Source organism: Neopsephotus bourkii, unplaced genomic scaffold (assembly GCF_033783945.1).
Source record: "Neopsephotus bourkii isolate Nb327-2 ecotype Australia unplaced genomic scaffold, CSIRO-AGI_Nbou_v1 NB_1663, whole genome shotgun sequence".
NCBI lineage: Eukaryota > Metazoa > Chordata > Aves > Psittaciformes > Psittacidae > Neopsephotus > Neopsephotus bourkii.
In genome coordinates this window covers 1279728-1295088 of record NW_026902137.1, presented here as the reverse complement: position 1 = coordinate 1295088, position 15361 = coordinate 1279728, and the positions used below count along the sequence as shown (strand labels likewise).

At 47.2% G+C, this 15361-nt stretch overlaps 1 protein-coding gene and 1 pseudogene across 5 annotated transcripts in view; one reads left to right on the top strand and one right to left on the bottom strand.

Moving 5' to 3' along the window:
- Positions 1 to 7989, top strand: part of LOC133224084 (kelch-like protein 10) — a 40930-nt pseudogene extending 32941 nt beyond the window's left edge.
- RALY (RALY heterogeneous nuclear ribonucleoprotein) overlaps positions 1 to 15361 on the bottom strand; it is a 152402-nt gene that overhangs the window by 89252 nt on the left and 47789 nt on the right. The window lies entirely within an intron of this gene.

Genomic DNA, 15361 nt, shown 5'->3' with positions numbered 1-15361 from the left:
CAAAACCTACTCCTGCATCTGCTCAGTCTTGCTTTCTATCTCTCTGACTGAATAATCCCTGTGCGTCGCTTCCCACGATGGCACTTGCAGCGTGGGGATAGGGATGCCGGGGCACCCTGGCTGGGACTCATTCCATCACCCTGTACCCTGCCTGCTTTGGGACACCTCAATGGGCCAAAACAGCACCTCTGTAATATTACAGGTACATACTAGGAGCACAGGCACTGCAGGCTAGCAAGCTGACAGAAAGCAGCCTGTCACCTTGAATGGCTCCCTCCCAGTGCACAGGATGCTCATACAATCTTTCAGGGACACTCATCAGTGTGGCACAGACAACAGGCCTCAGGACACTGAGTCTGCACCAGCGGAGGGCAGGGAGCTTACACAATTCCCAGGGCATCTTATACCACTAACCACTGGGACAAGGAATGGGGTTGGCAGCCCCCAGTGCCTTATAAACCTGTTTTACTGCTCGGTTGAAGCTTGTGCGCTTTTATGCCTCCATCCAGCAAAGTGCTTCAGCGTGTACTTAACTCCAAGCACACAAATAGCCTTAATTCCATCGAGGGAGCCATTCAGCTGCTTAAATTGAAGTCCATGCCTAAGTGAGCACCTGAATAAGGACTTCAGTGCAGAAACAGGGAGCAAAGAGGATGGTGAGGAGCTGAGCCTGCAGCCCCACCAAGCTGGTGATGAGAACTGGGATGGAGATGTTCAGACAGGGCAAGGGGGTCCAAAAGCAGGACTAGGAAAATGCAAGGGCTGAGAGGGTGGATTTTGGTACATGAGTTGAGAAGGATGCAAAGGTGGATTTAGCATGACTGAAACTGACATAAAATAAACACGTGCTCATTCCAGCATTTGCCAAATGGAAGAACTTTTGATCATTTAATCAAAGTGACATTTCATTCTGCATTGTGCTAAATCATTTTGGGCTTTAAATAAAGGAGAATAAACTCCTAAATTCATCCCCCTCTCAGTAGTATATAAAGACACACTGCATTTTGCTGAATGTAATCAAGTGTGGGGATTTTTTTGTTCCCCCATTTCTTTGTATATGAACGAGATAAAAGATAGAAGGAAAAATCACACCGGGCCCCCTCAGTGCTAGGCTCAAGGAGGAAAGCGCGGTTCACACTGCTCCCTGCACGTGCAGTCCTGGATGAGCACACACACCATGATTCCTGCTCCATGCAGACCTGCGGATGCCTGGACATGTACTACAGGAGACACATGCAGTGCAGAAGCCCCTGCACTGAACAGTTTCAGTCTGTACCTGACCCTTGGGTCCTTGCCTTGTGACCACAGACCACTCTGCACTCAAAGGCTCCTCTGCCTTATGTCACCCCATCTCACGTTAAGTGCCAGCCTCACCGTTTCACAAAGACTCTTATTCAGCACAACCACCAATAAGCTCCCAAGCAAGTGGATATTCACATCTCAGGTCCTCAGCTCAGCTACACCGGCACAAGTGGGAAGAAACCGCACTGCCACCCTCTCCTTTTCTAAATTGGGACACAGAGAAGGGCGAGAGCTGGCTTCACGCGTTCAGGAAGGTATGAGAAAACTCAGGTCCCCTCCGGCTGTGGGGACAGGATGTTCCGCAGCTAAAAATACAGAGACAAGACAAGAAGTCAAGGCTAGCAAGAGGCATTGGTAGGGTGACCGAAGACAGAAACACAGCTTGTTTGTTTATGTAGCCAGTGGCTGTCCAACACGAGAGGCTGAAACCTCCACACATGCTGTCTGCGTGACAGACAGGCTCCTACCAGCTGTAGGAGTCCAATTTCTCAGGCAGACACAGGGGTTCCCTTTCTCTTCCTTCTTTGCAGGCTCACACCTTTCATTCAGTTAATTTTAGCTGCTGCACAAACCAGAGTAATGCACAGGAACAGAGGGGAACGGCAAGAGATGGAAATCACTGCTCTGGTAAAGGCTCTCCCCCTTCCCACCACATTAGGGAGCTTGGGATCCAGGTGTCATCAGGTTCACACTCAAACTGTGCGGAGTTTCTGGGATCCAAGAAGAAATCTCTCCTAGAGGCTGTATCTTGAGGTGGGTGGGAGATGTCCCACCCTGGTGCAGGGTTGGGCTGCTCTGTGCTGCCCAAAGTGCTCCCACCGTGCTTTCCTCATGGCTCCTGCCCTACACCAGACATGGGCACCTGCTGCACATGAGTTTTGGTTCTTCATCAGCCCAAAGGGCCAGAGCTCCAGGGACAAGGTCCATTGCTAAAAGCAGCAGGATACAACTTCATGGTGGCATGGCTGGCAGGTGGCAGCCCTAAAGAACTGCCCACTCTGGAACAGCCATGTCCCATGGCTACCGCTCAAAAAGCATGTGGACAGCCACAGTTGATAAGGCACAAGCACCAACCACACAGGAATGAAGCATCCCTCAAACCCGGAGCAAGGGGAGCAGCCAGACCGTGTGGATTCCCTGCCATGAGAATTTTGGCTGCACAACAAATCCTTCACTACAAAAGGGCAGAAAGACTCAAATATGCCTGAAGGAATATTTTGCTTCATTTGGGACAGCATCTCTCAAGTATTGACTGACTTCCCTGCAATAGCTGCTGCATATGTAACTGTATACCAGTATCAAAGTGCATACCAGGCCTGATGATGAAGATCAGCTAGGGTGGAAGCTGTGGTCTGTAAAGCTTTTTTCTGTTTTTCCCACCGATTTCCAAGTTTGAGAAAAATGCTGCAAAAGGCCGTGATAAGATTAAGGTTTTCTCAGCCTGATTTTGCTCCTGTCTTGCTGTTAGAGGAGTCTGGGTAATCACAAGGAAAGCCAAAGAACAGATGAGACCCAGGGGGTTGCTGCTTGGCAGAGTCCTCTCCTCCAATAACACCTGCAAAGTTTCATTTACCAAGGTTAAACAGTGCTGTGCCAGAGCCCAGCGGGTGTTGGGAAGCAGCAGCTGGGGCTGCAGGGAAGACGAGGCATCCTGCTCACTGTCAGCATCATTTAGAACAGTAAATTCTGAGCTAAGAGGACTCAAGAAGCTTTTAGAAGTCTGGCCATGAGCAGCAAAGGGTCCTGCTGAATGAGCTGCATGGAGTGGTGCATCAACAGCCATGAGATGGCCAGGGTATAATTTATTACCCATGACAGACATGAAGGATTTAACAACGGCCAGGCGTAAGTGATGCAAAGGACTGGAGGAGACCCTCTGCTCGTGGCTGAGCCCTCGGACACATTTCTGTAATGAGGCATGTCCTTCCCACAAACTTTGAGGCCAGCAGGAAAGAAATTAGTGAAGCATCTCTATGGCCTGAGAAGACTTCAGGTCAACCCTTTCTTGTGGGCCACCTCCGTTGGAAACCCAGGCACAGCCTTTGTACCTCCACAGTGAAGTGTCCTCTGCAGAATGCTTGGGTGTTACAGCACATGGGGGCAGGTCCTGCTGGGGCGATGCTTGGCTGGGGTGCGAGGTATGCAAGAGTTGGGGGCCACAAGAGCTGTGGACCAAAAGGTCACATCACGTATTGGTGCCAGTGTGCCAGCTCCCAGGGCTGGGACCCATCCCTCTCCGTAGCAAGAGGCATGGCATAACACGAGCCTGTAAGCTCATCAGATTTTTGGCAGGGAGAGCATCTCCTCTGTCCCCTAAGTCACAGCTGGATGCGCCATTTGTAGCAAACCCTCCTTGTATGCTGTGTATCACCTCCCACCAAAATCCCAATGGGCTTTCAAATCCAGAGACTGCCAGGCCTTCCTTCCCTTCCCACTTGAGCTGTGTAGCTGCAATCAGCACACATCCACATCCCAAGTCAAACACGCATCCCCAGGTCAGGATACAGCGATCCGTATCACATTTTAATTCAGGTTCCAGAACTAACGCTTGCCAAAATGTCATGAGTGCTTCTGTGACAAATATTTGATGTCTCATCCCCAAAATACTTCTAATTGCAATGCCTCAGAGGGCTTTTCCAAGAGAACTGCAGAAACACAGGGCTGGGATGCAGCAAGCTCAGGGCTGTGCAGCACCACTAAGAGCAAGTGGTCCAGAGGTCCACCAAATAACTGAAGGGACATCAGAAACAAGCCCCTGGGAACACACATACCATGTATTTAAGTAAAGAAACAAGAAGGGGGTTTCCTTTCCTGCTTGCAAGTTAAAATGGTTATAGCCATTAGAGTTCAGCTCCCCTCAGCCGACATAAATGAGCAATATGCTGACACCAAGACGCAGACATAAAAACCGCCATGGGAGTACCACAAGGAGCCTCTGAAACCTGCTATATGCCAGGCTAAGCTTTCCATACAAGGCTCTTCAATTCAATTTGCCTTACTTCATTAACCTCAATGGATTTACACCCGAGACCATCACTGAAAAAATCAATTATCTATCTATTTAACCTCACTGCCCTGATATTATTCCCTCTGTCCCATATTTAGCTCTCCTCTGACATCTGAATTCTTGCAGATCTGACAAATTTGGGTGCAGTCTCCATGCAGCAAGACAAAATTCCTCCTCCATTCACCAAGGCAAGGAAAGGATAAAGCCATTTTTCACAAGAATGATTTCAGCAATAAAGTACTGCACCAAGTACCAGGCCTGGGGCAAGCTGCTCTAGTGGAAGGTATCCCTGCCCATGGCAGGGGTTGGAACTGGATGAGCTTTAAGGTCCATTGCAACCCAAGCCATTCTGGGATTCTATGAAAAATATTACTAGACAATCCCAGACCTCTAAGTGCAGCCGTTCCCTCTGTAACTTGTATTTGACTGCATAGATTAAGGTTTGTGCCTTGCTCTAAGAAACCATTTTTTCCTGATCAGAATGCCGCTGGAGCTCCTGTAACAGCAGGCACTGCATTAGAGCTGAAAGGAAGAATCAATAGACCAGAGCATCAGTTAGCAGAGGCCTGACAAGCTGCCTGGCACCCAGACAGTGCAGCTGGTGCTGCTTTTCTGCTCACTGCAGTGGTTCTGCGCTTTTACGTCACTGCTGATGGCAGATACCTTGCAGGAAAAGCGGGTCTGAGAAGTTTTACACAACAGGGTTTCATCAGATCGGTGCCATCCACTCCTGACTTTGGTGCACTGAAAGCCACAGGAGGAAAGATCTTCAGTGTAAGATAAATAATTGCTGGGGCTGCTTTGGTCTTTGAGAACAGATCAGTTAGAGCTGATGTGAAAATGAAGCAAAGGCTTCTCTGCTGCCCTACCACCACCAAGCTTCAGACACAAAATCCACTAAAACCCAGCTCAGTGGCCACCTGAAAGCTTGGTCCAGGCGCAAGACCATAGTTCCCCAGAGCCTTGGCCAGCTGGGAGAGTCCTTTCTCATCCCCATCTCACACAGACACCTCTTGAGAGCCCCCTTACAAGAGAACCAGCATTTCTAACACAGCTACACGAGACTCAGCTTGGCTGTGTAGACCTCCCACGGGTGCCCGTATGAGCTGGTGCTTGCACAGTCCCAGCCAGGGAGGCAGATATTAATTCTGTACTAAATTAGGTGGGTTGTTGTACACAAGCAATATCTTTTTTTTTGTTTTTTAATGAAATGGGTGTATCATTATGATTAGGCACAGTCGTTACATTCAGCCTTTAATTAGATTTGTGTAATTAGAAAGTCACTGAGTTATTTCACACAGTGGAACAAATATTGCTTGGATGGGATTATAGAAGACATCGACACAGATTTCTCTGTAGCTCCCAGAGCTGTCTGATAATCTGAAACAAATGACATCTTCGATTTCGAGACCTTCTCAAGGTGTGCAGAATGCTTAACTTCTGGCAGGTTTTTCATGGCTAAGAGGCAGAAATCAGGCAACAGCAAGTGCAAAATGTCATAACCAGTTCCTACTGGCATCTTCTCCTGCTGAGATGATGATGCCCAACTGGGGTAACTGGGAGGTTGATGCTGCAGCTTCCAGTGTTGCACTGTAGGCACCAGCCCCAGACACCCGGCTGGACACACCGTGATGGACAGGGCCAGAAGGAAGGAAAGTCCCCAGGTCACTGCTGCAGTTTGGGCACACAAGCAGGACATTCATATACCAAATACAGTGAAGGTCATTTGGAGAAAGCCTGACGGATCAGAAGGCTTTTCCAAGGCACCAGACAGATCCATACAACTCAGATCCAGTTCCACTGCTGCACCTGGGAAGCATCAACGGGAGGCAACAAGGAAGCTGATTGCTTGGTTTTGGCTTGTTTATCCTAGCAAACAAAAGCTGAGGGGTGAGACAGCTGCCTTCCATACAGACAAGCATCAGGACAGATGGAAAGTCATTCGAGCTAAAGCAGAGACTGCAACATGGCGCTATAAGCTGGGTGTGAACAGGCTCAAGCAATAAAGCCCTCAACTACCAGCACAGAGGGGCTGTGCTGATCCTCATTCTCTTCTCCCAAGATAAAGCTGCTGGTTTGGGGTTATTTATGACCATTTATGAGACAGAAACTATAGACTACTCAAGATGGGGGCTCCCTTGCAGCTCTTCAAGCCAATGTCCAGTGTGCAGCAATGCAAGGGGCTGATCCAGCCATGCTTGCTTTGGTTGGTTGCTTTAGTCATCAGAGGTAACTTCTAGCTCCTCATTGTCATGATGAACATTCAGCTAGAAGAAACACCTTGTGGAGTTTTAGTGTCAGCACACTTGTCCTGACCATGGGATGCAACAGGCATGAAGCTGCCGTATAAGAACAAGTGCTTTCATTTCTTTCTTCAGGTTTGAGCTAAGGAGACACATGTTCAGATGTCCTGGAACAGATCAAGCTTGAAACAAGTAATCCTACTGATACACAAGGAAGTTAGCCCTGTCAGCCAGAGGTTTCAAACAGATGAGAAAAAGAGGGGAGTCTGGAGTTTCGGTTTCTTTTTGTTTGGTTGGTTCTTACTGTGTTATAGCATTAGTAATCAGAAAAGAAAAAGTAATTCCCCAAGGTCATTTGCACAATAGGTACCTTCCTCCTTCCATCAAATCCTATCGCCAAGGTGGAAGAAAGAGGACATTTTTTCCAACAAATGTGGTATTTGCTTAAGGTCCATTCAGAGAGTGAACAGCTATTTACTCATATATATAAATATATCTTGGAGCCTGTGTGTATGTCTACACACAGGAGAGCTCCCTCATGGCCTCCTGTCAGAAACATCTTATTACACTTCATCTCAGCACAGCCCTTCCAGAAGCAAGCCCTCCTTCGAGCAATATTCTTCTCTTTCTCTTGTGGATCCCCAGGTACTACAGGCTAAATAAGTTAAAACAAAACCATTATAGTATAAAAAGTGTACCTAATCATTCTTCTTCGGACATACGTGAACACAGAGCTTTCCCCTACATCCACTCTTTCTGGAAGGAATATTTCTGATTTTGAAAAAGACTGCACCTCATCTTGTACCGACAGCAAATACTGCTTGACTCAAATAGATTTTGCTTCCACATCTTCCCATGCACAGACATGGACAGAGTGTCCCTGCAGGAAAAAAGTCGAGTGATGCTACAAATCAAGTAGCCACATCATAAGTCCATTTTTCAGAGCCAGCACATGGTCCTCCTAGACATCTCCTCATGCTCTGTAACACAGATGCTTTTAGCACTCCAGCTGGGGGGGAGCACTGAAACCCGAAGTCATTTTAACTCACCCCAAGCATCTTGTGGCATAGCCAGGAGCAGAATCTGGACTCACCCCACAGCTTCGCAGCATAGGAAAGTTCCACAAGCTCTTTCTCCTGTGATAGCTGTTGGCACATCCCTGCACCAAGCACCTGTAATGCGTGAAGTGCTCCCTGCATCTCAGAGGAGAGCGCCAAAAGCCCAAAGCATTCCAGAAAGCAACAGGAAAATGCTCTCCAATGAGACTTGAGCCTGATGTTTTCCCATTAGATTATTTTTACAGCTGGGGAAATCAAGCAAAGACAAGAAATGGCCCTCAGCCATGGAGTTTGCTACCGGCAAGAGAACCGCCAGATGTACCAGCACATTTACACACCACTGCCTTACTACTCTGAGGAGTATCTGCACATTCAGTAACTTCTCCTACTTAAGCAAGGGATGGTGTAGCACAGCCAGTGTGGCAAAGCTTTGCTTAGTGATGAGGTGGTTTACACCTTCTTCTGGGGTAGCCAAACGGCCCATAGCTTCTGAGAAGATAACAGCTACACTACTCTGGCTTGGCTCCAGCTGCGAGAGGCTATGGCAGGATTTGAACAAAGCCGTAAGAGATAAAGAAAGGCAACTCTAACCAGTGGAGATTACAAAAGCTTCTAAAATCAGAGCATTCTCCTTCAGAGTTTTTCCATTAAACTGTTTCTCAAGCAGCAGTCCTGGTGGGTGGGAAAAGGAGGAACCAGTTATGCAAACCACTCACAGTGGTAAGAGCATTTGATTAAGGAGCACTTTGAAGAAAGTCCTTAACAAACATTTGAAGGACCCCTAATACATGTTTGCAGTCATGTCTGGAGCTAATTTAAACAAAATGTTTATTTGCACAACCAGGTGAGAGTCAAAATCTTGCTTTCTTCCTCTTCTGCAGCTTTCCTTTATGTACATAGCCCCTGCTACTTAAATTCCTCCCAGTCCCGTTCATGGGAGTAGAACTTTTCCTCCCCACCTGCAAGCTTTCAGGCTTGAAGAGCTCATTGCAATCACAGCCCTGAGTGACTCTTAGAAACCCTCTAACTTCTCAGGCCAATCACAAATAAGCAGCACAGCGTGAATGTCAAACAATTTTTGAAGCTGAACTCTGAGAGCTCTTCATCAAACCCCTCTGATGAACAAGCTTGGGTGAAAACTCACGTCTGGAGAGGTGGCTGGTGCAGAGCAGGAAGCCGCATCCATCAGGAGCTACAACTTGGGGTGGCTGCTCATAGCATGTCATGTCTTCCTCCTGATAACTACTGCTAATTGAGCTTTAGGGCAGTACCGAAGAACTCAGGCAGCCACCGATGAGATGAGCTGTTCCAAGTCTGTCTGTCTTCCAAATAAGACCACATACATCTTGAACAAGATGTTTCACAAAGTAAATCTCCCAACAGGCAATGAGAAACTGGGTTTGTACTCAGTGGGTGCCCTGGCTGACTGATGCACAGCCAGCTCCTCACAAGTACCAACTGATGGGAGAGGACCTATCCCCTCGGGTGGGCAGAACAGGACTGCCACCTTCAAAGCTACAAGGATGAGCAGCAGCAGCAGCATGAGTTAAAGACGTGAGTGAGAACATTTATCTTCCAATATGGACAGTACCTGAATCACAGTGCTGAACCCCACATAACGGGCACCCAACACAGAAGTAATGTGAGGAAGGTATTCGTATAGTAAGTAGAGTAAGGTATAAACTGACTTAAGACAAAAGTCCATTTTCACTTCACTTAAAGGCAGAAATATTTCACTTGTTGTCCAAACCTACTTAACGAAACAGTCTACGGAACATGAGGTGATGGGCTTTGAAAGGAAGAAAGTGGAAATTAGTTTGAGGAAAAACCCCAAATCACTGCCGAGTAATTGATTTCAGTAGAAATCTGATCTGCAAAGCTGAGAGACTCAGAATCACAGAACAGTTTGGGTTTGAAGGGACTACTTGTCAATTTCTCACTGGCCTCCACTTGGATATCAAGCTGCTGACCACAACTCCGAGTGTGACCATCCAGCCAGTTCCATATCCAAGTGGACTTGAATTTACGTATCTGTTACACCTAGAAATGAAGAGTGAGTATTCAAATACTCAAACTTTCAAAACTCTGTGTCTTGCTGATGTTGAAAGAATCTTCTGCTTTTCCTCTGGTATAAAGCATTCAGCCCTGGTCAGGCAAAAACCATAAAGGGTCACTTCCACGAATTGCTTGGATTCCCCATGATGTCCTAATAATAGCAATAAGCATTATAAAAGACTCCATCACAAGCAGAAACTCGACACAAAAGTTGGATCTTCAAATCAGACTTTTGAATGGAACACTTTCTGGCTCAGCAGTTTTCCTGGCACATCGATATTTCCCCAAACATTTCAAATTTGATGTAAAAAGTTAGACCTCCTCATTCAGGATCTCTTCTTGACTGATTGCATGAAACGATCTTACAGTGATGAGTAAGTATTGATTTACCTCAAGGTGCTAAGTGGGTGGTGATTAGAAGAGGACAGCTTTTATACACTCTGGGAGAAACGCATCTCTCAATGGCACATCCCACATGGCGTATAATGACAGTGCCACAGGGCCACTGCAATAGGTCTCTCCAGTCTGTATCCCTGTCAAAACCCTTGCCCAGTAAGGTCATATTTTATTTGTTGTTTCTGTGCACTCAGGAATTTGTTTTCTTCATTTTTAACTGGTTTTTCTTCTTACTGAGAACAGTGTTGGAAACAAATCACCAGCAGTTCCTGTGGCTGCTCACTACTCTGAGCTGTGCGAGATCTGTCTGTGTCTTCTTCCCGCTGCAGAATCTACCTTGTGTAAGCCTCACCCCTGCACTTTGCCAAAACCAGCCTGTGCCAGCGCTGCTCCATCCTGCAGTACAAACAGGAGGAGCTGGCAACAGCTCCAGAATGATGGAGCTGCTGAACATCACCCAAGCAGGACGAACAAACAGGGTGTTGCTTTCTGAAGTTACATACAATGTGGTGGAGGAAGAGCCTCCAAGGTCTGGATCTCTGCCTGTAGGGATGGTGGAGGGTTTGTTACAGCCTGAAGGGTGAAAACAGGAGAAGAGCTCAGAGGGAGGTTTTGGGAGAGATCCTTGGAAAAGGACCTTTGGGACAGAGATAGAGAAGCCTGATGAGGAATCCCATGGGTCAAACACAAGGTGGTCCTCTGCTAGGATGCTGTGAAAGACAAGTCCATCCAAGCAAGAAAGACCAACCCACACCACCATTCCCAGGTCTCTCCTCAGTCCAGACATGTCTCCTACAGCTTCTGTGACAACCCAGACTGGACTAGAGCCCTCCAGAGCTTCCTTCCTACCTAAACTGCTTCATTATACTCTGTTCTCGTGAGACCTCACTTGGAGTATTGTGTGTAGTTCTGGTGTCCTCAACATAAAAAGGACATGGAACTGTTGGAACAAGTCCAGAGGAGGCCACGAGGATGATCAGGGGACTGGAGCACCTCCTGTATGAAGACAGGGTGAGAAAGTTGGGGCTGTTCAGCCTGGAGAAGAGAAGGCTGCATGGAGACCTCATAGCAGCCTTCCAGTATTTGAAGGGGGCCTACAGGGATGCTGGGGATAGACTCTTCATTAGGGACTGTAGTGACAGGACAAGGGGTAATGGGTTAAAACTTAAACAGCGAAAGCTTAGATTGGATATAAGGAGGAAATTCTTTCCTGTTAGGGTGGTGAGGCACTGGAATGGGTTGCCCAGGGAGGTTGTGAACGCTCCATCCCTGGCCGTGTTCAAGGCCAGGTTGGAGAGAGCCTTGGGTGATGTGATTTAGTGTGTCCCTGCACATGGCAGGGGGGTTGGAACTTGATCTTAAGGTCCTTTCCAGCCCTAACTATTCTATGATTCTATGATTATAGAGATCAGGAGAACTGCACTGGGATAGCAGGAATTTCCTCTTGGTTGTGAGATGCCTGGATGTCCTTCGGCTGCAGAATAACAGGCAAACAAGCAGAGAATTTTAATTCTCTAGAGATAAATATGAATGGCTTTTCTGAAGGGCAGTAAAATGCCCCCCTACCTGAATATGCTTCTGAAAGCAAATGGGGAATGAGGGACCTGAAGGGAACGTCAGCCACTCTTTTAGCATACTGTGTGTGTTATCTGTAATACAAGCCCTACTGCAGGAATCACGCCAGCCACCCCCATGGTATCTGCATGGTGCAGCACCCATGAAGCAACTCAAAACCTCCACAAAACCCCAAACACAAGCTGCTTACATGGCCCATTAGCAAACTGCAGATGGTTAACACTGAGGAACCCAGCAGCAAAAGCGACTCCATGGCTCCAATCCAACTCTCCACTGGGATGGTCCCACAGGTGAACCATTGTCTGATTTTAAGCAATGGTGTGTGAGGGGACCAGACAGTTCAGCTGGAGTCAGCAACTAACTAAAGCTGTCCCCTGCTTGCTCAGCAGCCCTCAGCAGAGCTCTCCCGGCTCACTTTACTAATGTACACACACACAGTTTCTCCTTGCCAAGACAGATGGGTGTACAGGGGGGACAGCCCAAGGCACGTACCCACCACCCAGACCTGATCCCCAGCACACGCTGGTCCTGGCACCCACCCGCTCTAAATAAGCATTCCCCTGATTTCAAAAAGCATTATCTCTAGTTTGACTTAGCCCAATTTGTCCTAAATTGATTTCCCATTCCTGCTGCCTTAGGGGAAGAGGAAAGCAGATTGGAAGTGTATTTCTGATTCATGCAGCTAAGCTGTTTAGAAAATGCACAGGTCCTGTTGAGGCAGGAATATCAGCGTGGGATTCCTACTTCTGTGTGTGGGGAAAAAACCTTTCCCCCAAGGCCGCTGTGCTTTCAAGGGGCAGGCAGGATCACGGGCCTGTTTCAGCCTTGAGCTAATATGCCTGCTCCCAGCCAGGACATCACTATTCAAAGGGCAGGTTGTTGCTATGTTTGTTTTTCTGCCTGTTTTTTTTTCCCAGAATCCAATTTAAACCAAACTTTATTGGTACTAAAGCTGGATCCCATGAAACATACTGCAGAACACATCAGGGGGGAGATAGAGCCACCTATCTTTATATGATAAATATCTATATATAGGGCTCAGCAACTATCTTTATTGCTGGCATTACACATGGATTATCCTTCTGCATTCCCGCTGGCTCCTAGGCGAGGCTTTTCAAGAACACCTAGGGAAGGCAAGTGGTCAAATACCCTTGGGATTCATTAAGCAAGTGAGATGCAAGTCAGTGAGATACTTGGGCCTCACAGAGAGTCCTGCCATTAAACATGATATATTAAATACATTCTTATCTTCATATTATGCCTCTCATTTCAAGGGAGCCCAAAACACTTTGCCAGCATGACATATGCTGCCCTATCTTCACCTGCAGAAGCATATCTGGACTGAGAAAGTAGCTGTTATTCAACATCCTCCACAACAGCTCAGTGCTGACCTTACCCAGCATCACAAAAGAGGTGGCACCACAACAGCATCCCCGTCACCCACCTGGTGTCCTACTGTCACCTATGGCACTCCTCCTCTTGAGATGAGAAAAGCTTTCCATGAGCCATTATGCTCAGCCAAGTTCTTTAACTCCTCTGTTCACTGGGCACAGTCTCTTCTACACACAACTGCTACTGCAGCTCAAGGCTGGCTTCCTTCCTGGGCTGTATCGGCAGAAGGAATAACAATTATGGGCATACCACTAATTTGTACTCTAACAAAACCCGAACAAAAGAAGATCTGAAACCTACCAGTGTTCTAGTGCATGTGAGTATAAGTTTCACTTAAAGCACTGGGACAATGGAAATATTTAAAATCACTACAGCTGCTTCCTTCTTTGCTGGTTTAAATGGCCATGTTCTGGCTACTGGCCACATTCACGTCATGCTATAAAACCTGGTAGCTCTTTAGCATCAGCACCCATCTTTGCATGTGGACCTGCAAGATTTCTCCCTCATACCACAAAACAGCTTTCAGTCTTAAAACTATGCTGCCAGTTCAAAACCGGGCAGGAAATCCAAATGCTTCAGCCATTCCTCTGTGCTGGACTGCTACGCAGGTTAGACAGTGTCAGGCAGCAAAGATGATGAACTGATTGGCAACACTGGGTGGGGACAAGCACACGAAGGCCATGAAGGCCTTGATCCAGCCTTGAATTTACATCCAAGGACTCAGGAGATCCTCAGACCAGGAACAACCTCCGGGTCTCCATCGCTTGTTGATAGAAAACTGTAGACACTCATCACCTCTTTCTATCCCACCTACTCCAAGTATAACTTGCTGAGAACACAACAAAATAATGCCCTTTGCACACTGAGACCCTAGCAGGGGCAGCCACAGAGCTACTATTGCCCAAGAGCATGTTAAAACCAGTAACATATCCAGATTTGACCAAAATTCCTTTTATAGACACATTTCACCTCCAAAAAGAAACGGTCGTGCTCTATTTATTTTCACTGGAAAAGTGGAAGGAATAAGGAACAGGAAAAGCTACTGCAACGGTTTAAACTGAGAGAGAGTAGGTTTATACTAGAGATTAGGGAAAGGTTCTTCCCTGTGAGGGTGCTGAGGCGCTGGCACAGGGTGCCCAGAGAAGCTGTGGCTGCCCCATCCCTGGCAGTGCTCAAGGCCAGGTTGGACACAGGGGCTTGGAGCAAGCTGCTCCAGTGGAAGGGGTCCCTGCCCGTGGCAGGGGTTGGAGCTGGAGGAGCTTTAAGGTCCCTTCCAACACAAACCAGACTGGGGATTCAATGAAAAAGTGTACAAAACCACCAAGAAAGGCAAAATAGCTCTTTATTACTGAGGGGGCAACTGCTCAGAAAAGGTGACACATGTACAGCAAGCACAGCAGACCTCACCTCACTGGTTCAGGTCCCAACAGCCCTATTATGAGTCACCAGGAACGGACAAAATGTTTAGCCATGGCAGGTAAATACGTTAGCTGTATCACATTCACCTCTTCTTTTTAAGAGGAGGAAGCTCTGGGGAGACTAAGTATATCCCAGAAGTAAAAGAAGATTATTAGGTGAGGAGGAAACTGCAGGAACAATAAAGCTATTTATTTCCTGGGAAAGAGCAGCAGGCACAGAGCAAAGCGAGTGATGATGCCAGATCTGTCCAACAAGAAATCACAACTACTGCTAAATGATGCAGATCAGAGAAAGACCGAGTCACACCACCTGGGCATGCAGCAACCCCCCACAACTGGGGGCTTTAATAAAATGAAAGCATCCTCAACGAAACTGCTTCCATTTTCCTGAAAGAAAACGTCCAATTATGAGGTTTTCCAATGAGAAACATGAGCACAAAAAATATTTTGAAATAATGGTTAAAAAAAAAAAAAAAGGCAAAAAACCCCCACAAACAAACAAACATCACAATAACCCCCATTTTTCTGTGTTATTCTGACATCACCAGCAACGTGTTCAGGAAATGGTACTGCAAAACCCAACACTGAAGTAGAAAAAAACTTCCCCAGATTTGTTTTTATTCTGCAACTCTGGCTTTCAGTTTGTCAGAAGCTCCTGTCAGAACACCAGGTACTGGAGCAGCAGAATCGCTTGCAGACAAATTCCCATCTCCAGAAACCCTGTGCAGGCAGTGGTGGGGTGCTGCTCACAGACCTTTCACCAGCAGCAGCTCAGGGCACTGCTCTGCAGCTGCAGCCTTTGAGGTGATGGGGATGTAGATGCCTTCAAAGGGCTCCAGGAGAGATGACCTCTATGTTAGGGGAACTTCTAAATTCATGAATCCCAGCCTGGTTTGTGTTGGAAGGGACCTTAAA